This window comes from Micropterus salmoides, unplaced genomic scaffold, assembly GCF_014851395.1.
Source record: "Micropterus salmoides isolate LMB-PRFRI ecotype aquatic unplaced genomic scaffold, ASM1485139v1 Ms_hic_scaffold_10, whole genome shotgun sequence".
Classification (NCBI taxonomy): Eukaryota; Metazoa; Chordata; class Actinopteri; order Centrarchiformes; family Centrarchidae; genus Micropterus; species Micropterus salmoides.
This window is the reverse complement of record NW_024040041.1, coordinates 19,791,432-19,814,050: the sequence shown is the minus strand read 5'-3', so window position 1 is coordinate 19,814,050 and position 22,619 is coordinate 19,791,432. Positions and strand designations below refer to the sequence as shown.

General features: G+C 42.5%; 1 long non-coding RNA gene across 1 annotated transcript in view; it reads right to left on the bottom strand.

Annotated features, from left to right (window-relative positions):
- LOC119890062 overlaps window positions 1-22,619 on the bottom strand; it is a 54,886-nt gene that overhangs the window by 6,965 nt on the left and 25,302 nt on the right. Inside the window, exon 2 of the long non-coding RNA XR_005442188.1 lies at window positions 12,193-12,254. This is a non-coding gene — a long non-coding RNA (uncharacterized LOC119890062). The remainder of the gene's footprint in view (window positions 1-12,192; window positions 12,255-22,619) is intronic.

Sequence of the window (22,619 nt, the reverse complement as noted above, 5' to 3'; positions counted from 1 at the left end):
ATTTATGATCTTACTGTAATGATTGATAACCATGTAGCATTGTTGATTAAAGCATCTAAAAAATATATATATAAAAGGATTTGCAGTTGTTCCATGTTTTAAATGGGACCGTATCTATGTTCCCAGGGTTCCATGCTCCCAGTGTCCTGTATTTCCATGCTTTATATTATTGCGTACCAGCTCAATATGACACGAGGAGACTTTTCAAAGGTTTTATGTTCTCAGCAATGTTTTTTTTTCAAATGTTCAATATTTTCCTAGGTCATAATGTTGAGATCGCCCATGTACAGTTGATGCAGCTTACTGATGTTATACTTCTTGGAACTTACCCACTAAAATTTGCTGGCAAGATAGTTTTCTTGACTTCAGACATTGATATCTCAATAGTGGCTAAATGGAGTTTTACCATTCAAACTACATTTGAAACATCCATCTCCCCGAAGTTATTTTGCTATTTGCAAACTTAAAACGTAGCCCATTCCAATCTCGTACAATGTTTTATTTTTTATTTTTATATCAAGAGATACAGATGTTCATAAGGCCCTGGGAACATAGGGATGATCCCTTTTAAATCATTGTAAACTATACCTTATGAACTCTTAGTCATGTGAGCAATGTGGGTTCTGGTAACAATCAAAATCAACCATCAATTTATTAATCGAAATATTAAAAATAATTATGGCTTAGTAAGTAACTGGATATGTAAATGCTGTGATGTAACCCAAGAAACATATGCTCAGTCTTACAGCACACATTCCTGACAACACATACACATCCCAGTAAAGTAAACCACAATGTAGTATCTTCATCTGGAGTGCATTTCCTGTCCTCTGGGTTGGCATATGTTCACTAGTTCCTGTTTTACACCACTACATCTCTCTGTTGTAGTTCCCTGCCTGGACAGAAACAACTTTCTTCACTGGAAATGGGACAGAATTTTAAGGAAAAGAACCATGACCTTAGACTTCTGTTCTGGGTGTTGAAAATCTAAAGCAATTAGATGTATTCCCCACACCTGAAAAAATACTACATGGTGGATTATATGTTGGTTTAGGATAAAGCCTGACATGCACCGTTCCCAGTTTTGCTTTATTCTCTCACCAAGAAGGAGAGAGGTGCAATCATCAGGGTCATACACTGACCCAAAACTCAATCTGGAATGGAAATTTAGGAGGGTAATAAAGTTACATCAAGCAGCTCTTTAATGAGACAAATTAGACAGCTCAACCCTCCTGCCTTGGTGAATACACTTTGGAAAAAAACCTCACTTGCGTGTAAAATTTTACAAGGTGAGAAGTGAGGAGACAGTTCTATTCAGCAGCAACAGTGGGGATGAATTACCTTGTCTGAGACAAACATATCACAAATGATCTTCTTTGACTTTTTAACCCAGTAGAGGTAGTAACCAGGAGTGGTCACAGGAGCTGTGAAATGTTAGTTTTACAGTGAAGGTAAACAGCATCTCCCATGGTGGGCCTGTACCCGATACAGAGTAAGCACATGGTTCCCATTGTGGTTAAAAGGGAAGGGGATTAAAGTGTAGTGCAGCCGGAGCCACAGTCATACACCCCATGGTGGGATCACAGTCCTCTAAGGTCTTTCAGTACTGCTGATGTAGCCCAGTTGGAAGTGGCTGGGGTGTAGGGAGAAGCTGTGACCAGATCTGTTAGATGAACTAGTCAGTGTCCTCTAGAGCCCAAAATTGAGGCCTTTCTTTGGGGCTGAGGAGGCAGGCATGTTACCATGTTGAAAGAACTGACCTGACTGAGGCTGGCAGGCAGTCACACAAACACAGGCTGGGTAAGGATTATGAAAAGGTGTTGAAACCAAGCGGATTTTGCTTTTCAGAAGCCCAATACTATCCCTGTGAAAAAAGAGTTAACCTTCAAAACTTATATTAAAGACAGAAACAGAGGTGGAGAGAAAGAGGTGCAAGCAGAGTTAGACTGAAAACAAAAGCAGAGAAAAAATCTGGTTCATGGTCATTGGTTTTGTCTGCCAAATGTGAGGTTTTCACCCCAGGGCCTCAGGGTCAAATAGGCCACATTCAGGTACCATAGGGGACAGTTAAAGCAGGAGACTGTGACTGTGCAGCCAATTAAAGGACACTTTTAAAAGGCAAATAGTGCAAGGGACATTGAGGAAGATATGCATAGTGGAGCATATCTGCACTTACCAAAAACTGCCAATTATCCAACACCCCATGAAGCTCAGCTGTGACTGCTTTAGCTGGACAGCTTTCATGTGCATTGAGTAAAAACACTTTCTGTGCAGGGTAAGAAAGGATGTAGTGGTTCGAGGTGGGGGGTCAAACACTGTTTGAGGGTCTACTGAGCTTCAGTCAAGCTGATTTTCTTTTTTTAAATTGTCATAAAAAGTCATGAAAAATATAACTGGAGTGACTTGACTGCTCTAAAACCTGGCTGCCTAAAAACTTGCCTTGACTCTTGAAAGCCAAAACATTAACCCTGGACCCACAAAGGCAGCGTCTGCACCGTGTTACGCCTGCACCGTGGCTGCCAGAGCTGATTGCGGCCATTCTAGTCATTGCTTGTGCTCACACCAGAAGGGCTGCAGCGCGGCCCAGAAGCGGCTCTCCACTTTGGTCTGCGGAGAATACGCAGCCAGTCTATTTTTGACAGAAGCCATGTCAAGCAGCACAGAGCAGATGAACCGGGCTGGAAGTCAGACACAGAAACAGCATAGAGAATCAAAATACAACACCCTGTACAGACTCTCGATCGAATATCAACAAAAAAGCTAAAAAATCAAGGACAACTGACCGAATCAACAAAATCAGCAAAATCAGGCAGGCAAAATGCTCTTATTCTGAAATGCTCCATGTGGGATATGAAGCTGTGCAAAGAAAGACTTGACTCGTGTGTCATAATGACTTGAAACTTGAGTTGGCTTTGCCCCAAATCATTCTTAGTACACTTTGCTCCATCAAGTGAGATGGGATTCTCTTGTGACGTTTTGTTTGTCTGCTTTTGTGCATGTTTGTGGGAGGAACTGGGGAACTGGGATTCTGTACAGAGCCTAAGCATTTGTGCAGATTTGCAGGACTTTCTCACCCACAAAAACACAGTGGGTGAAAGAGTACGGCATGTTAATAAGCATGTGCATGGTTGTGTTTTAAAACTGGAAACAGATTTATGTAGTGTTTGGGATCAGCTCTTTAAAGGTCACACTGAACAAGTTAGCTCTGCTCAGTAAACCCTGTTCCCTCTCTGATCCAGGTGACTCTCGGCCAATAGTTTCACAACACACAGAACACGTAAGCACCACTCTTACCATTTTCTCCTCCTTCATGACATCAGTCATTTCTGATTCCAATGACGCCACAATGATGTTCATCCTCTTTGATTAATTGGTTCCTATAAGGCTCTTGGAGTGTTTCCGTTTAAAAAAAAGAAACAACAAAATAAACTTTCTGGAGCTCTGAATTGTTAGATCCAAACAATCCGCACCGCAAGCATGGCCACAGAGCAAGATGCCCTGGCAAGGGATACAATCTCAGCCACAGTAACATAGTTTTCCTATTGACACTGATCACAGCGTAACATGGGATGGAGTTAGAGGGGATATCTGTCAAACTCTCTTGATTACAAACATCCTTCAGCGACACATGCGAACTGGCACACATGCTCAAACACACATTCATGCATCAATGCACAAGCCTAGAAACACGCCATTGCATGCACATGTGTGTATACATGCTGTCCATGAGCACATTAACCAAACACGCAAAACTCTTGATGTAAATGTCAGGGACTGCAACGTTGAAAAAAGGTGGGCTGAGGAACACATCAAGGCTAATCCGGCCAGGGATTAGGAGCAGGCAAATATCACCAATAATAAACAAATGACTAACTTTCCCGGTCTGTGTGGTTACAAGCCCCAGGGCTCCAGCTAGAACCCAGCAGGGTCTGGATCCAATCCCTGCTGTTTATCAGTGCGAGTAGAAACAGCCACTGGTGAAACCTCCATGACAAACACTCAGAGGACAAACCCAGAATGGCGCACAGTGGAGTCCAACCAATCACTCCTCCCTCTTTGATTTACAGCTCAGACCTCAGAGTCCTTAGCTTGAAATTCAGACCAGAATGGCCATTTTTTTACCACTACATTATTCACTCTGACACTGCTTTCTTGTTAGCCATATTCTGTTGGGTGACAATTGGATTTTGCCCTAACCAATCTCCAGTGACTGACACATATCCAGCTACTCATAATTTCCAGTCAACAATGAGGCTGAGTTAGCCAGCAGACAGTTTGTATAAGTTAAATATGTTTAAAGATGTTATATCAGAACATGAATACAGAGAGCAGATGTTGTTTATGCAGAGGAAATGTGCTGGTTAAATAGTTGTGCTAAAACACAATGAGTTGTCTTCATTTAGAAAAACACACAGAATGGTATCTCACTCTTTAATATATCATGAGCAGGGAATTAGAACAGTGCTATTAGTCAACTAAATTAATTGGCTGAGAATAAATCAGAACAACATTCACTTGGCCCCACATCTTAGATAGGAGCAATTGCTGCTTTTCTGTGTTTTTTATAATTTGACATTAAAAACAACTTTGAAGACTGAGAAATTGTAATGGGCATTTTTCACAATATTCTGCTATTTTATAAATCAAATTTAAGTTGTAGTTTTCCTACTACATCTTTTCCTCTGCCCTCCCAGGTCAATGGTTCTTCAATCTCCTCGTTTACTCCTCTCACAGAGAGCGAAGTATCAGAACTCCTGACCCATAGCCGTCCCAATACATGCTCACTGGACCCAATTCCTACGAATCTCCTCCAAGCCATTTCTCCTACCGTGGTCCCCGCAATCACTCGTGATAAATACTTCTTTGGCTTCAGGAACCTTCCCAACCACTTTCAAAAGGGCTCGGGTCACACCCTTACTCAAAAAGCCCTCACTATCAGCCAGTGTCTCTTCTACCATTTTTATCCAAAACTATCAAATGGGCAGTATTCAAATAGGTCTCAGAATTCCTCTCACGGAATGACCTCCTAGATCCATTTCAGTCTGGTTTTAAGAGTGCCCACTCTACTGAAACGGCTCTTTTGTCTGTAACAGAAGCCCTTAGGTCAGCTAAAGCTGCAGCCCAATCCTCGGTTCTTATCCTGCTTGACCTATCAGCTGCCTTTGACACAGTCAACCACAGGATCCTGCTATCCACACTCTCAGCAACGGGCATCTCGGGTAAAGCACTCCTGTGGTTTGAATCCTACCTCTCAGGGAGTTCCTATAATGTGTTGTGGCAAGGACAATTATCCTCCTCCCTCTCTACATTGGTGCCCCAAGGCTCAGTGCTAGGGCCCCTTCTATTCTCAATTTACACCACCTCACAGGGGCCGATCATTCGCTCTCACGGCTTCTCTTACCACTGCTACGCAGACGATACGTTACTCTACCTATCCTTCCTGCCAGACGACCCCACCATCTCGGCGCGGATCACGGACTGTCTCTCGGACATATCTGCAAGGATGAAGGCTTGCCACCTTCAACTAAACCTCTCTAAGACTGAACTTTTGGTCATTCCAGCCAAGCAATCTATCCACCAAAACATCAAACTACAAATTGACTCCTCTATCATCACTCCAACCAGGGTGGTGAGAAACTTGGTGTCATGAAAAGCTGTCCTTTTCAGACCATGTTGCTGTCTCTCGGTCATGCCGCTTTGCTCTATACAACATAAGGAAAATCAGGCCCTACCTCACTCAGTATGCCACCCAGCTTCTGGTACAGGCCATGGTTATCTCTCGCCTTGACTATTGCAATGCCCTCCTAGCAGGTCTTCCAACTTGTGCAGTGAAACCCTTACAAATGGTTCAGAACGCAGCAGTGCGTCTGGTTTGTTCACCCCAAAAGAACTCATGTCACTCCATTACTCAATGACCTCCACTGGCTCCCCGTGGCCTCCAGAATCAGATTCAAGTCACTAATGCTTCCATACAGAGTGACTGCTGGGTCTGCACCCATCTACCTAAACTCCATAATACAAACTTACGTTCCTTCTCAGCCACTACGCTCCTCCAACGAACACCGCCTTGCTCTGCCATCACTTCACACAAAGCAATCCCATCTCATCTGTGACACCACGATGGTGGAACGAACTACCACACGCCATCAGAGCAGGGGCGTCCCTCTCTAACTTCAAGAGGTACTTGAAAACTCATCTCTTCCGAGAACGCTTCCTCTTATAACACCTCTAACTCCTAACCTCTAACATGCACTTCCGGTGCTCTTACTTCCTTCCCTTGGTATTTACCCCATTGATGTGATATGAACTATGAGCTCTTACTAGTATTTATTGCTGCTCTTACTAATATGTATCGTCACTTGTAGGTCTGTATTGGATGCTCTGGTGATGCTTGTATGTTGTTCCTCAAATGTAAGTCGCTTTGGATAAAAGCATCTGCCAAATGAGTAAATGTAAATGTTGTAGCCCTTTTTATGTGTTGGCCTTAATTAGCAATTTGACATAACTTTCTAGTATTTTGTTACACACCTGGCACCAGATCTGTTTGTATCAGTTTCAAAGTGGCAATTTCAGGGGTCTGGAAACGTGCTACAAAGTCCTCATGCTCAAGGCCAGAAGGGATTTTATGACACAAGATTTTAACATGAGAAAGACAGCAGAGCGAAACACCTGTTTAGCATTATTGACAAAATATTGATTGCTTGTCTAAGTGTCGCCATGGAGATTGTTGCAGAGAAATGCTGGACAGATAAAGTAATGGGCCATAAATTCCCTTAAGTAGTAACAGGGCTGGTTAATTAGCAGCATGTGATGAAACAGATCAAAGGTAAAGCAGTGAAAGCAGGTTGTAATTTGGTCAGGAACCAGGAAATGGCGTGGAGGAGAGGAGAAACAGCTTCCACTGGAAAACACAGCATGTTTCCCCTCATCTCTCCTACCAGCTTTATTGTCTTATGTGACATCAGATGAGATGTTTCACGAAGTCTTAACTTAGGTGGATGTTAGGAGACCTTAATCTTATTCTATATACACTCACTGGCCACTTATTTATACTTTAGAGACTTTGGTCCATATTGACATGATAGCATCACGCAGTTGCTGCAGATTTGTCGGCTACACATCCATGATGTGAATTGTCACGTTCCACCACATCCAAAGGCGCTCTATTGGATTGAGATCTTGTGACTGTGGATGCCATTGGAGTACAGTGAACTCATCGTCATGTTCAAGAAACCAGTTTAAGATGATTTCAGCTTTGTGACATTATCCTGCTGGAAGTAGCCATCAGAAGATGGGTACCCTGTAGTCATAAAGGGATAGACATGGTCAGCAACAATACCCAGGTAGGCTGTCACATTTAAACAATGCTGAATTGATACTAAGGGGCCCAGAGTGTACCAAAAAAATATCCTCTACATCATTACACCACCACCACCAGCCTGGACCATTGACACAAGGCTTGCCCTACCATCTGAATTTCGCAGATGAAAAAACGAGACTTATCAGACCAGGCAACGTTTTTCAACTCTTCTATTGAGCCTGTGTGAATTGTAGCCTCAGTTTCCTGTTTTAAGCTGACAGGAGTGGCACCTGGTGTGGTCTTCTGCTGTTGCCCATCTGCTTCAAGGTTCCACGTGTTGTGCATTCAGAGATGGTATTCTGCATACCTTGGTTGTAACAAGTGGCTATTTGAGTTACTGCCCTTCTGTCATCTCCAACCAGTCTATCCATTCTCCTCTGACCTCTGACGTCAACAAGTCATTTTTGCCCACGTAACCACTGCTCACTGGATATTTTCTCTTTTCTGGACCATTTTCTGTAAACCCTAGAGATGGTTGTGTGTGAAAATCCCAGCAGATCAGTAGTTTCTGTAATACTCAGATCAGCCTGTCTGGCACCAACAACCATGCCACGTTCAAAGTCACTTAAATCCCCTTTCTTCCCCATTCTGATGCTCAGTTTGAACTTCAGCAAGTTGTCTTGACCACATCTACATGCCTAAATGCATTGAGTTGCTGCCATGTGATTGGCTGATTTGTGTTAACAAGCAATTGAACATACTAAAGTGGCTGGTGAGTGTATTTGAGTGTGTGTGTTTGTGGGTGTGCTGTGAAGTAAAATCGCCCCTTTGCTCTAATCCACCTATTTTGTTTCGGTCCACTGTTCAGATTCAAGGTGGAAAAGTGCCGAAACTGCATGTTTTGCAGTCTGTCTGGCCTACAGTGCTTTACCTGCTGAGCCCAGAGACTCACCAAGACTGAAGGACCCTGTTGCTTTAACCCTGTCCCCAAGCATGTCCCTGGCCCACACAAAAGCCATCTGGGGTGCGGCTGAGAGCTGTAGCAACAAAATAACTCTTTCAATCTGCACTCTGCATGGTTCTGACTGCAGGGCGTTAAGGTCGCCAATACCAAGACTCTTACTGGACCTCCTCCTCCTTCTCCTCCATCCTTCTAATCCTGGCCTACATGACTGCCTCCAACTGAAAGCACCACACGCCAGAGATGGGAGCCAAAAGCACTGCGAGACCACCTGCTCATCAAACTAAATTGTACTCACTGAAGGCAATGGGGAATAGAGAGAATGAAAAGGAGGGGAACAAGAGAAAAAATAAGTAACAATAAAAAGAAAGACAAGTCACTGCTCTCCCTCTGTGATCTTGGCAGACAAAAGAACAAATTACATTTCTGCGTCATGGCACCCGAGGGTCAAAATTGGTATAGAGTCCCTCTCAGTGCTGTTTGTGTGTGAGCATGTTGATATAGGTTCCATCAGTTCCCACAAGAGAGCCAGAGAGGTGCACAGGCCTACCTTTCAGCCTTTCATCTTGGCTTCTTTTGTATTCCGCTACACTTGTGTCTGTTGTCTCTCCCTTCTATTGGGCAGAATTGACTGTTATTATTCCAAACAGCATTATCTTTATTAATGCCACAGGTCTCGGGACTATGCACTCCCTGGGAGCCGGGTCTGGAAAGAGCTGCAACCAATCTCCCTAGATAAAAGCTCAGCGGAGAGCTGTATGCAAGCCAGACAGCTCGGACAGGCCTTCATCCTCCCTCCTCATTCTCAGAGAGAGGTATAGGCCCTACAAAGACTAAGATATGGCTTTAATCTTAGCACTTTCAGCCAGACAGAAACATTTGAACTGAGAGCAGCTCTCTAGAAGGCTATCAGAAGTCACTTCGAGTTGTTAACCACTAGTCAGAACAAACAAATTGTATTATTAGCAAATACATTATACAATATTTGAAAACTACAAAAAGAAAAATATCCTTAATGGAAAAGTTTTTAAAAACCTGGATATTGAGGGAAAGCATTTGGAGTTACAAACTGTTCAGTCATGAAACTATATCTTCTGGTGGTGCAGTTTATGAGTGTGCCCTCCATTCCTACTGTGGCTTATATTGTTGGTGGCTCACATGTACTTGGAGCTGAAGCCGTTTCCCAAAGTCAGCCATGCATGACAAGTTATTTTAAAGGTGGTGTGGAGAGCTGACGTGTGGCTAGGCCAGGGCAGGGCCGCGGCTGGGGTCTCGGCTTAGTGCCTCAAGCCCCTCGCTCCAGTGGTCACACAGCATCAGCTCCCGGCCCGAGCCCGGACACTGATTTATGGGACAGGGGGATTACCATCAAACCAGCCGTGAGGACCACCCAGATGGTGGCACAGGACGACAGCCGCATAAACACACACAAGCATGCAAATTCCAATATACAATATTACTTACAATACTACATTCACACAAGCAGTTAAATGTACCTTTTAACACAGAAATCCACATACTTTATCATTCAAATAATGACCCAAAAACTCTGCTATTTAAGGCTATTAAATATTAAAAATTAAAACTTTTTGGGAGTAACCAAACATTAAAAGCTGCACATGCCATTTGTAATGGCTCTGTTAACCACTCAAGTGCAGTGGGAGGGATTAATTCGCTGAGGCTTCCTCATTACCACAAAGCAAGGGAGCCAGCATTGCTCATCAGGGTTCATATGTATCTACAGGATGTGCCTGGTTAGAAGTAATTCCACTCAATCACGTCATACTATTTCTTTTTTTTCCCCCTCTCACTTCAGTTTGCATAATGCACAATTGACGAGTGACGCTTTGTGCAATCTCAACTGAACCAGGTCAAAAACAAGAGCCTTCCATGTAGTTACAGATGGGGAGCAGAAGCTTTGACTTTCATCAAAACCTTTGTAAATTCTCTGAAACTGGTGACATTCAACTTGATCATTATGTTTAATAACTTCACTTTCCACTTTTCTCTATGAAGGTCTCTCGTTTTCATTCCAACTGCATTTGCCGTCCTTAATACTTTTCCACCAAGTCACATTTTCGTCCAAGAACATGTGCAAATACACTGAGCAAAAGAGGAAAAGGGGAAGAAAAGCACATACTTCTCACTTGCCAGGGCACAACACAACTCAACCTCAAGGCACCAGTTGGATGAGCTGAACAATAAGAGTCAATGACAAATCGGACGTGGTGCATTCCTTGGGCAAACACTCACCTCATAAAGGGAGACAGGTAGGCAAACACTCACCTGCCCTAAGCTAATAACGTGTGTGGAGGCAAACCCACATACAGACACTCACACATGCACACGCTTTAGCTTGTCGATATGGTGAGACAATGATGGGAATTAGGCTGCACAAAACTGTCACAGCGTAAAGATCAGGCCAGATTTGCTCAGAAAAACTAGAGTAAAAAATGAAGGTCTCATGTAGCATTTTTCAAAAATCACCATATCAAAGAAGAAAGAAATGAAGGAGATCTGTGTCTCTTTGTTCTGTATTACTGTGCTATGTGAAGCGTGGAAATGACTGGTACACAACAATATACTGTATATGATAGGCCCGGTTTGTTTAGGGTTTCTCGTAATTATTGCACTGCAAAAATAAACAGTAATTGAATTATTTTAAGTAAGGCCATAACAATGGCTACAAGAGGAGGATTTAAGAGACTTACACAGAACATATTTTATAGTACGTTGCACATTATAAACCACATGAGTGTATGTAGCCTCATCAAAAGTTGTGTACATGTGTGTGCATGGTGTTTAAAAATGTCTGCATGCTCGTGTGTCAGGGAATCATTGATTACTGTGCTCACTTTCCTATCAAACAAATCACACACATTTTACCCTAAGGCCTACTTTCCCAGCAGAGGAGAGCAAACATCCAGTGGCAGCACCGCGTAGCACAGTGGGATGCACATTCAACACTTCCTGACCATGTGACTCCCTCCAGCTGCCTTCTGATTGGACGCGCAGAGGTGGAGAGGATGAAGAGAAGAGGGGGCGGTGGAGGCGGAGAGCGGCTGAGAGTTGGCTGGCAGCGGACACATGAGAGAAAACAAATTCCTGCCCCACTGCCATGGAGATGAGTCAACAGTAGGTCGGGGTGGGGGGCAGAGAGGGCCGGGGGTTGTGGGGCACAGGCTGACCTGCTGTAGTTAACAATTCATCCCTGTATCCGGCTCCCAAATGATTGGGCAAACATGGAGTGCTGCAGAGTCAAAAGGGCCCAAAGGGGCTGAGAGAGGGGCATCACCCTGGAGTGACACGCTGACAGGCACACACTGGTTGGTAGAGGGTGAACCATCTGAAAGAGGGGTAAGCAAGGGATAGGGGGCACCCGTGGGGAGGGCAGGGGGCTGATGGGATGTAGGAGTGAGGCTTGGTACAGTGAGTATTGCAGGCTACAGCACAGTCACAAAACAGAATTGATGACTGAGGATTTGTAAAGCAGTATAATTAAATGATTTGAGTTAAAATGCCATTTTGAGGATGGAAATAATCTCTTAAACCACAACAAATATCACCCAGTAAATTCTCTCTAAATTTTTCATGTTAAGCTAAATAACTAACAACACTTGGCTACCAGTTGTGCCAACAGTTAAAGTAGGAGTTGCGTCACTTTTATAAGTCTAAACCACAGTAACATTAAGTATCTGGCATTCATCTGGCATTGCTTTGTTACAGATAGTAAGAACATTTAGCACATTTGAGTGAGCCGCAGTAGCTGCAAAGCAAAACACTACTGGACAAAAAAGCTTGGAGATAAGGACACAACATCACCTTAAGTGAGAATATGGTATCCCTATTGGGCAGACAGACATAGCAGACACTAAAACACCACAAGCACAGTGAGACTTTTTGCAGTGTCTTTAGAAACATATATACTCACCAGAAGATCCCTGGGAAGCAATTCCATGTTGACATCTCATTCCAAGAATTTGGATTCTTTCACTATGAGAAATAAAAAACAAGACAGACGTCATTTCACAGACCAACTATATGGTATCCCATTACTATATCTGTTTAACTCTTCACTCTCCATTTGTTCAGCTGGGTTCATTTATGTAAAACAGTGTTGGAGCATGTAATATGAGGTACGTATGGAAAATGGTTCAAAGCCTCAACCCACATGACCAGGTTCCAAAACACCGGCCACTTTACAGTGGAGCAGAGCGCCGTTTGACAATAATGGGTCAGAGACAGAAATAACACACGATCGACGGGTGGATCTCATCAATGTCACATCATACAGAAGAACCACAAGGCTTCAGTACTGTACTTCATGCAGTCTAGACTTTATGTAGTGTAAGGTTTTGTCTCAGTCAGCAGACACTGTAACTTTGTTCGCTGTCACGGCTTGATTTGCCCAGAATGGCAAACCAAATCCCATTATCCAATTGGCAATTTTACTTCGAAGGGGTTGAAATGCCACCATTACAACAGACCTTTCACTGGGCAGCAGTGTAAGGAGGGTGTGTTAGCAAGAGGACCTGTTACTTGTTCTCCACTGCTACTCACGTCAGAGCACAGTGTTTTTATAAACACTGCTGAAGCATGTCCTTCCTTTAGTGGGAATTAGGATGCTCTCTCTAATAATCCACCCAACAAATCTTACAAATGAAAAACATGTCTGTATCATTTATAGTGTGTCTATGAGAAAAAGAGAGGAGCGAAAGGAACAAAAACAAGAGGGAAAAACTAAGACGATGATAAAAATAGCAGATGTCAAGAGTCACTTCTCAAAAGGTGTGTCATTCAGGGAGTTTGGGACGAACTTTTGGCCACGGCCAAGCTCTAAATTTAGCATAACTTTTTTGCTAAAATAAAAAGTGAGTTCAGCCACTGGCACTGGAACTTTCTCCTCCCCATTCATGACCTCAGTGGTGCAGCCGGCGTCACTCATGACGAAATACAAACCATATAAAACAACAAAAAAAGACCTCCTCAAATTGGAAACAACCGCAATTTAATGTCCCCTGTAAATGATCCTATTATAGCAATCCAAGTCCAAATCAACAGAAAATATGTCTTTGGACATTCTAATTTTAGAACAGAGTTTGAGTATGATTTACCTTTTACCTAACCTTAAACAGAACACAGTTGACTAGTTTCGAAATTAAGAAAATTGAGAACTACCTTCTATGAATGTATTCTTGACTCTGCACATAAAGTGAATGAAGACTGTGTGACACATGTCGAAAGCTTCTGTGTTTGTTTACTGTATCCATACATGCCGGGGATGAGCCTGTGTGTGGCAGGCAGGGGAAGATGCCCCTGGGCCAGGCTGAGGAGTAAGTGAAGCAGAAGTCCCATCTAAGCTCTAAAGCATGCGGGTATCAGGCCTGTAACTAAAACACAAGCATAAACACTGGCGATGTTAGGGATTACTCCCTGCAATACCGCCGCAGGAAACCACAGACAGCGCAGGTGTAACCATCGCCGTGGATGCATTCTTCCCCATCTCTGTTCTGCCAGCGGAGGTCTGACTGACAGCTCATCATCTACCCTCGTTAATTGTGTGAAACTTGTGTAAACAGCTGCGGGTATGTTTGTCTGTCTGTATATGAGTATTTGTGTGTGTGTGTGTGTGTGTGTGTGGAGTGGGAGCCACAGGTCAGGAAGACACAGAGGCAGGCAAGACAGAAGGATTACATGTCATTATATCATGTCAAAGAAGCCTTGCAGCATACATTTTTTTAGAGTTTATAAAAATCTTTCCTTCAAGGAATTGCTGCTTTATTTGTTGTATCTTAAATCTGATCCATCAATTTTGCTGAAATCTTTTTGTTTTTGAAACATTATGCTTTCTAGAAAGCAAAAACAATAAGATTTAGTGGGAGGGAGGGATGAGAGGGGAAGAAAGAACTTTTCCTCAGTAAACAGCACCCTCTAGAGCAACACCCTACATTCAGTTCTGCACCTCGCTCTCATTGTTGCAGCAGAACATAACTGAAATGGCAGATTCATCACTAACAATAATTTTGTATAAAATGCTAAACATGCTGTCAATTCCTTTAATTGTTAAAATGAGAAAAGCGCACAGATTTATGGTTATTTATTTCTGTAAAAGATTACAAATAAGCAGGTTGTCTTGTTCTCTGGCTTATTTCTGAGCCCATATGTACGATTACAGAGATGGGGACGAACCACTCATTTTCCCAGTGTGAGTTGATAATGAGGCAGGCCGTTGTTAAGATGTTTTCTTTAATCGTGTTCAGGGTTATTAAGGGCGGTTTACAGTACACAAGAGAGATTAAGGTAGGCCACGCATGACGGAAAGAGCTGAGGAAGCCAACGATAAGCCAGCTACCCACAACTGTGAAGGAGGCTGAGAAATATGAGCGCACAGTAGGACATGAAACCCAGAAGGACAAGCCTCTCTCTCTCTCTCTCTCTGTGTCTCATTCACCCTCTCTCTGTTCATGTTACACAACCACAAAGGAATGCCTTGTATATCGGAGACAGATTTAAAACAAGCGGAAAAGAAAGGAACAGTAAAGAGAGGATCGCAGAGGGATGGTAGGGAGCTTGGCAGTCCTGTAAAAGGCACACTACACTCACAAGTCCAGGCGCATACGCACCTAACCACTTCACACATGCTTACATAAACTAAATCAGCCTGAGACACACGGTTATGCGTACCAACCGGGGAGCACTTCATGTTTCCTCTATATTTTTCCATGCCATTAATAAAAATAGACATTTTACTGTTTCAATACTTTTTGTTGGAATTTAGGGAGCACTTGAAAATCCATCATTTTATGAGCTTCTAAGCGTTCCCACAGAATTCCCACCATTTTTTTCGTACATTTGACCCACACACATTAAATTAGCACTCAATTAGGATGGCACACGGAGAGAGGATAATGAGACCCGTGTTGCATTAAAAAACAATGCTATTTCCCAACATGTAGACAATGGAAAGTCAAGTACAATTAAAAGAGATTTGTGGTCTTGAATATTTTGAAAAACTGTAAACTAAGGCCAAAAACAGAGCTGAACTGTGTCAGTAACATCAGATGGATCCACACTTATTATTAGTATTATTTACCCTTTCAGGCTAAAGCACTTTGATAAGGAGACAAAATTGCATTTGGTTCAGCTCAAAATTATCCATGTCTTTGTTGCCACATTTTATTAACCTGATCAATAAATGAAACACAAAAACCTATGGCTTTATGGCACTGCATGGTTTGATTGCATTAGTAAAACGTGTGAGTATGTGTTTGTCTTTTTGTGTGAATCAAGTTAGCAGAAGGTCAGAGTGGTGAAGTATTAGAGAACTGTTTGCTCTCTTCCATGTACTCTTGGGGACCAGCCTGTTTGAGAGTTTGAACAGTGACGTGTGAAACTCGTGAAAACAGGACATAGCACCACTCTGTTTGCTTAAGAACACCCAAAGAATGGGCTGCCATTACAAAACAAATCCCTCAGCCTGCATTCCCTATGTCCATCAAACCTTACCTGTTGAACAAGATATGACAAAGAGCGGAAAAGGTAGTTCCAAGAAGATCTACTGCATGGAGGGATGATAAAATTTGTTCTAAGGTTGTCTGCTCTTTTCATATACAGTATGATCCAAGGAAAGAGGAATGCATTCACAAGTTTGCATCAGCATGTGCACACTAATACAGAGATGTACTCAGTCCTGTAGCCAGAAAAAACTTCAAAACTTCAAAGACAATAATGGGATATAATGGAAATGTCGTAATTATTTCAGATATTTTATTTTATATTGCTTGGTGGAATTCAGGCTGGAATTAAGTAAATTTATTTTTGTGAGTGGGTGTTGCCTCTTGATCCTTGATTCAAGATTCACTATACTTTTTTTGGAACAATTTTCTTAATGTGAAACTGTGTAATTTAGCCAATTAAACCACAGTACTTTAATAACTCCCTTGCACTGTAAATCAAACCTTGACAGCACCACATGACGTGTGGTCAGAGAAACAATATGGCAATATGAAAACAGCATAGTTAAAAAATGTAGTCAAGTGCTGCTGGTGGCTGAAAGCTGCATTTGAACTGTATTTTGTTCATGCTAGAGAGGTTGTCTGAATCCAGTCCAAACCTTCCTGGCACAAAAGATCAATAGGCCTCCAGACAAGAGAGAACAGTGTACTAAATATTATAGTAAAATTATCGGTGTGGGAGAGGTGGGGTGGAATGTGGCAGGAAAGAAAACTACACACATAGTATACCTCACAAGGTACATCAATCTACAGTGTTTTATTTATTTCAATTATATAATTCTATTATTATATACATTTTTCAGTATGTTCTGACATTTCTACACTAACTGACTAATCACTTAAAAAATCATCAATGGTATAAGGGCAACAACTAACAATTATTTTCGTTGTTTGCTGATTTTTTTTGTATTAATCATTTGGTCGATAAAACATGAGAAAACAGTGAAAACGTCCATCACAGTTTCCTTCTTCTAAGGGATGTTTTGTCTGGCCAACAGTTCTAAACCCAAATATATTTATTTTACAAGCAGCAAATCCTCACATTTTAGAAACTGGAATGGTAAATAGTTGGTATTTTTGCTTGAACAATGAATGGATCAATAAAAAGAGCTTAAAAAATTACTTGTAAATACTTTATACTAATACTAAGTGATTTATACTTTTGCACACTGTCATGGTAGTCACAATGGCGCAGTATTTCATGAGAGATTGTTTTTCCCCATAAATTGTTTCTTACATTTTAAACACCTAAAGACAGCAGACAGTTTAATAACGGTGTCTATTTTCAGCCTTCTGTTCTGCATTTGTTATATCAAACATTTTAATGATGTTTTCAGCAGAGATGCCCAACTTGCTCTTATGTAACATGTGATTCAGCCTATGAAAACAAACTGATGGATCCGATAGTAAAGCTGGGGTGACACTGGGTGGAAATCCATCAACTGGAACATATGAAAAGGGAGAGAGGCACCGCAAGATTCCAGCCCCTTCTCCTCCCCTTCCCTCCCTGCCATCATCCTCGTATCAGAGGAGCCATTGGGAGAACTGGATGTGATTTGTATGTGTGTTTTTGAAGAGGGGTGCTCATAAACAGCCATGAAAGGGGCCCCTCTATTCAGTCCGCCAGCAGAGATGCGCTTCACTGGGCCAGTCTTTTGTTTTCCCCTGTTCACAAAACCTTAAGCATGAAAAAAGGGGTTGATTCTCTTGATGTGTGCAGGCCCAAATGATGCCATTAGATTGGGTGCCCGCTTTGAGTGAAAAAGGCTTCAGTAGCGTTTGAAGTGATTTAAAAGATGCAGGAGAGAGCTGCCTGCAAATCCTGTTTGGGAATAACACTGGAGGAGAATGGGGAGGTAAAATGCCAAGCTACTGATCGTTCTATAGTATGCAAAATTGCTCTCAACTCGATGAGTGCCATGGGTGTTAAAACAAAAGATGTGGAACATTCCTTTGTCACGTGATGAGGGTCAATGTGCTGCGGTGGTGCGTGGGGTCAGGAAGATCACCAAACTTCCCACGCTGGCTTACACCATAAGATCGCAGTTTAGAGCTTGTAACGCTCTTCATTATTTGTTTCCGCAAGGGCTAGTACCCAAGTGTCCACACAGGGATGAGCCATCAGAAAAAAAATATACTGGACTTCCTCATCAGCATGACAAGGCAAAGCAGTTACACACTCAGGGTGAAAGAATGCCTGGGAAAAACATCCTCACAGAAATTTTTCACAATAATCCAAGAGGAAATGTGTCAGGTATGTTAGTGATGTCACAGTGATACAATAACAAAACTGTACAGGTATGTCATCTATTGAGACAGTAACACTATAATGCAACTTTCTACTCGAGAGGCCTAGAACCATTCCACTCAAGCAAGCAGGTGAAAATTTGAGAATGACACTGTGCCAGCCAATGGCATTGTGCAGGGCATGTCATCATGGTGCCCATTTGTCGACAGCAACCTAATAGGCATGAGAACCTGACAGTGTCAACAAAGGGACAGTGCCAAACAAAACCACTTGTTGTGAGTGAGAGGGCTCCTGAACAGGCTAGGTCCTGTTCCACTACACTCGGTTCAGCCTTCTAGTTCCATTATGTCTCCTTGGTATCTTAGCTATCAGGAAGAACATTTCATGGTTGATGCTCTTTCACAAATGATGTGCTATTTTCGGCAGACGACCTATACAGTGTCTTCAGTTAATTCTTTGGAAGACGCATTTGTTTATTTTATAGTCCAGTATTACTTTTGTTGCTACTGCTGCCTTGTGACAAACTGACAAGACCAGTCCAAAATATTTCCTCACTTTCCTCTCATAACCTCTAGGAATAAGCAGGTAGATGATGGTATGAATGAACTAGAATGCACTCAGTAGAGTGCAAATCTCTGCTAGGCCTGGTATCATAAATTGTGTGTGAATAACACGTCAGTGTCTTATGTGATTTTGCGCATTATCACGCCTTTTTGGCTTTTAGCGTGTCATTTGACAATGTTTAGTCTCTACTCTGGGGCTGAAAAATGAAGCCACTGTGGAAACGCCAAAAACTGCAGTTCATCAAATGGTCACCTAAGACTGGCTCCAAAAGCAAGTCAATCCCCCATTGACACCCATGTTAAAATGTCCAGCAGCCTTGTGCCAATCTCTATAGGTAATTTCCCTGTTCATGTCAACTGTACAGTGGGTTAATTTTGATCTAACTTGGTCTAAAGTTATTCTCAGATAAGGGTGGGCCTCTTTGAGTGACAGGTGCTTGATGTCACAGGAGCAACCAGGCTTCATTTGGCCAGCCTGCGCCACCTCTTTCCCCATTTTTTGTATTAGCCGGCGTCAGGGACTGCCAAAATGGTGACAACCAGAGCCTACACACAAACCTATGGGTGACACCACTGATGCTACGTCTACTGGCTTCTGCAGAGAATGTGTGTCATTTATGTGCATATGTCATACAGAAAAAAAATGTCAGACATATTATAAAGAGCAACAAAGTCAATAAAGGGATGAGGTTGGGTTGGATGGATCGGTCAAACAAACACAGGACTTTCACCCAGGAGACCGCTGTTTATGTCCCATCTGAAATCAATCAAGCTGCAGACAGATACAAACACACACGTGACCAAATGCATGATCAATAGTTATTTTTATTAGTGGATATGGATATTGATATAATTATTTATGTAATTACTTGTTTACCTGTGCAGGTTTTACCCATTCTAAAAGGCATGAAAAAGCAACCATGTTTATGGCTGTACATGATTATACACATGGTAGGCTCATGGAAAACATTGCTCTAGTAGGGCCTCCTGTACCAATGCTGGGCCATCTTGTCGGAAAAGTTAAAACTAGGTTGAAAAGTAAAGTATGGGAAAATTCCAATATGTAAAAATCTAATTAGATATCATTATTTACAGACACCAGGTGGCTAACAGTGAGTTGGTTGGAAACATTCAGTGATTCAAATGATGGGTTTTCCCCCACTTGGCGTATTTGTCAGCTGTCTGGCCTGCCAAGTAATATCACCTTTAATTACACACAACAGGGTAGTCAAATGCCCTAAATACCTTACTTATCAGTGCTCGTTAGTAACACAGATTGAGAGGTTTAAGATAAAATTTCTGTTGAAGAATATAGTCAACTCTGGGATCCGTGGACAGCAACTTTGTGTAGACACACTGTTTTCTTCATTTTAACAATGAGATGAACCTCACATGATTCTAATAACATTATTTTATTTATTTTTGACATTTGGTATGGCCTCCAAGGGCGACGCGGTGATGCAGTGGTTAGCACTGTTGCCTCACAGCAAGAAGGTCATGGGTTCAAACCCCGGTTGCCCTGGCCTTTCTGTGTGGAGTTTGCATGTTATACCTCTGTCCGTGTGGGTTCTCTCTGGGTGCTCTGGCTTCCTCCCACCATCCAAAGACATGCAGGCTAGGTTAATAGGTGTCTCCAGAATTGTCCTTAGGTGTGAGTTTGTGAGTGGTTGTTTGTTGATGTGTGGCCCTGCGATGGACTGGCAACCTGTCCAGGGTGTACCCCGCCTTTCGCCCGATGTAAACTGGGATTGGCTCCAGCCCCCCACGACCCATCTCAAAGTTCAAAATATAACCGGGGTAGACCCTAGAGGCCATGATGTCAGTTGAAGTCTATTCCAGGATGCTTGATATGGGTCCTGTGGGCTCCCACTGATAAGATTGAAGAGCAGGTCATTAGGAGACCCTCAGTCACCTAACAATGATGCCTCAGTCCCAGCTATCACGTCATCTCGCCACAGACCACATGTGGGCTAGCCGGACACAGGTAATCAGGGCTGTCAGAATGGGACGGGCTCCTCTTGCAGAAACCATAAACCACCAACTCCACCCTATAAAACTATTTCTACTGAACATACAGGATAGAAACATTTTATGATTTTTTTTTAAGAGTAGGGAAAAAATCTTATTCCGATGGTAGTTTGGCACCTTTGCAAGGACTTACTGTGCAGCGTTTAGCAATGTCAAGTAAACATTCCCCACTCCTCCTCTCTAAAGTGACCATCCTTGCACAAGCATTGCCACTGACAACTCTCTGTCAAACTGGTTGGTGGCGAAATCGCTGTCCATTGTGATGCCTGTTGCCATGGGTACACCTGGGTGTTGCTCACGAGCTAAGGCAGAAGAATCAGAAAGCCAAGGCACTCACTAATCCTTCTCCATACCACAGTGTGTCAATAATCAGGAATGCACTGCCTAAACTAAAACTATTGTTCCTCTGCCAACAAAATCACAAATATAAGCACTGACACTGCCTCTGGGCACTGCCGTCTCTGGGACTGGAAAAGAAACGAACTGAAGAGAATCAACAAGAGTCAGAGATGGAAGAGGGAAGCTTTGATATCTCTCCAGACAGCTTAATACCGACTAAATCATAAAGCTTGTGACTGCAGTGCATGGGGGGATGTATAGTGTTGTACTGTTGGAGATTGACTAAAGCAGTTGAGTAGTAGCTCTTTTATACAGTAGGACAAAGTCAGAGCTCCTGAGACGACCAGCTGCTGTCAACAGTTGGAAGGCTTTGAACTAGCACTAAGCCCTGAGTCGGCAGGAAATATCCTCTTCACTTCTTTGAACTCAGCCCCATTAGAGTTCAGTTCTGAATAGAAAATGTAATAGAAAAATAATCTCACAAGGATTTACACAGACGCACCTGACAACAGCGTCTGATCTTTGCAGACAAAAGCTACCAAACCAAACTAGCGGTTGCCCACTGTTCATCTGTCACGGAGGAAATTTTTATTACTTTGCGCAAGATGCCATTTTCAGGATGACTGGGGGCACACTCTAAAAGTGATTTGTGTCCTGTCCTGTTACTCTTATATGTCTTACTTTTAAGAGGTTGCATGGTAGCTGACATGTTAAAGAGTCATCTCGACATAAAGCAGCAGCAACTCCACTGTCTTACACAAAACCATAGCTCATACTTTAAGATCAGACGTGCAGACATAGTTCTGCTTACATCCTATGTAAGACAATACAATAGCTTGCTTGTTGTCTTTACTTCTCTTTGTGTGTGTGTGTGTGTGTGTGTGTGTGTGTGTGTGTGTGTGTGTGTGTGTGTGTGTGTGTGTGTGTGTGTTTTCAAATGCTGCGGTATCACAGAACAGACAAGCACACAATTGGGCAAACGGATGCGGCCAAAGTGGTGAGACCATTGTGGAACGCCCCGGCACTGAAAAGGTCCTCCTGAGAGCTTTATTGTGTGGGGCAGCTAGCCACAGCAAGTTCGATTACCCCGAGATGCATGGCCCCGCAGCAAGCCACAACAATGAGCATCTTTGTCGAGGAACACTATTATCTTTGCACATTACTGTAAATGACAGGAGAGGGTAGTGTGTCAAAGATCCCATTTAATGGGCTCCAGGTATGTGCTTATCATAAAACAAGAAGCTAATTTAAACATCTGAAGAGCTGAGCTCATGTGCTTTCAGTGTCTAAGAGCATGTAGGTGCTGAAAATAATTTTTGAGGTTTTAGCCCTGAGGAAATGAAATCCACAAAATCTGATCAGTTATCCTAAATATTATCTCTCAAAAAACCTTGGAATATGAAACAGAATTCTTTGGAGGCAAATGTAAATTTGACACCAGTTATTTTAAGGTGCATCACCTTGCCTATTACAAGTGAAACAAGCCATAGGTTAAATGAACCCAAGTTACCCAACTTTTTGATAGCCTTTTAGCCTTGGACTATTGACTTGTATGGGTTCCTTGTGCTCTTTAAATGAGCTTAAACAACTTCAACTTAATATTTTGGGTTTGTTTTCTGCTGTTCATGTGTTTCATGACTGCACACATCACAAATGGCTTAGAAGA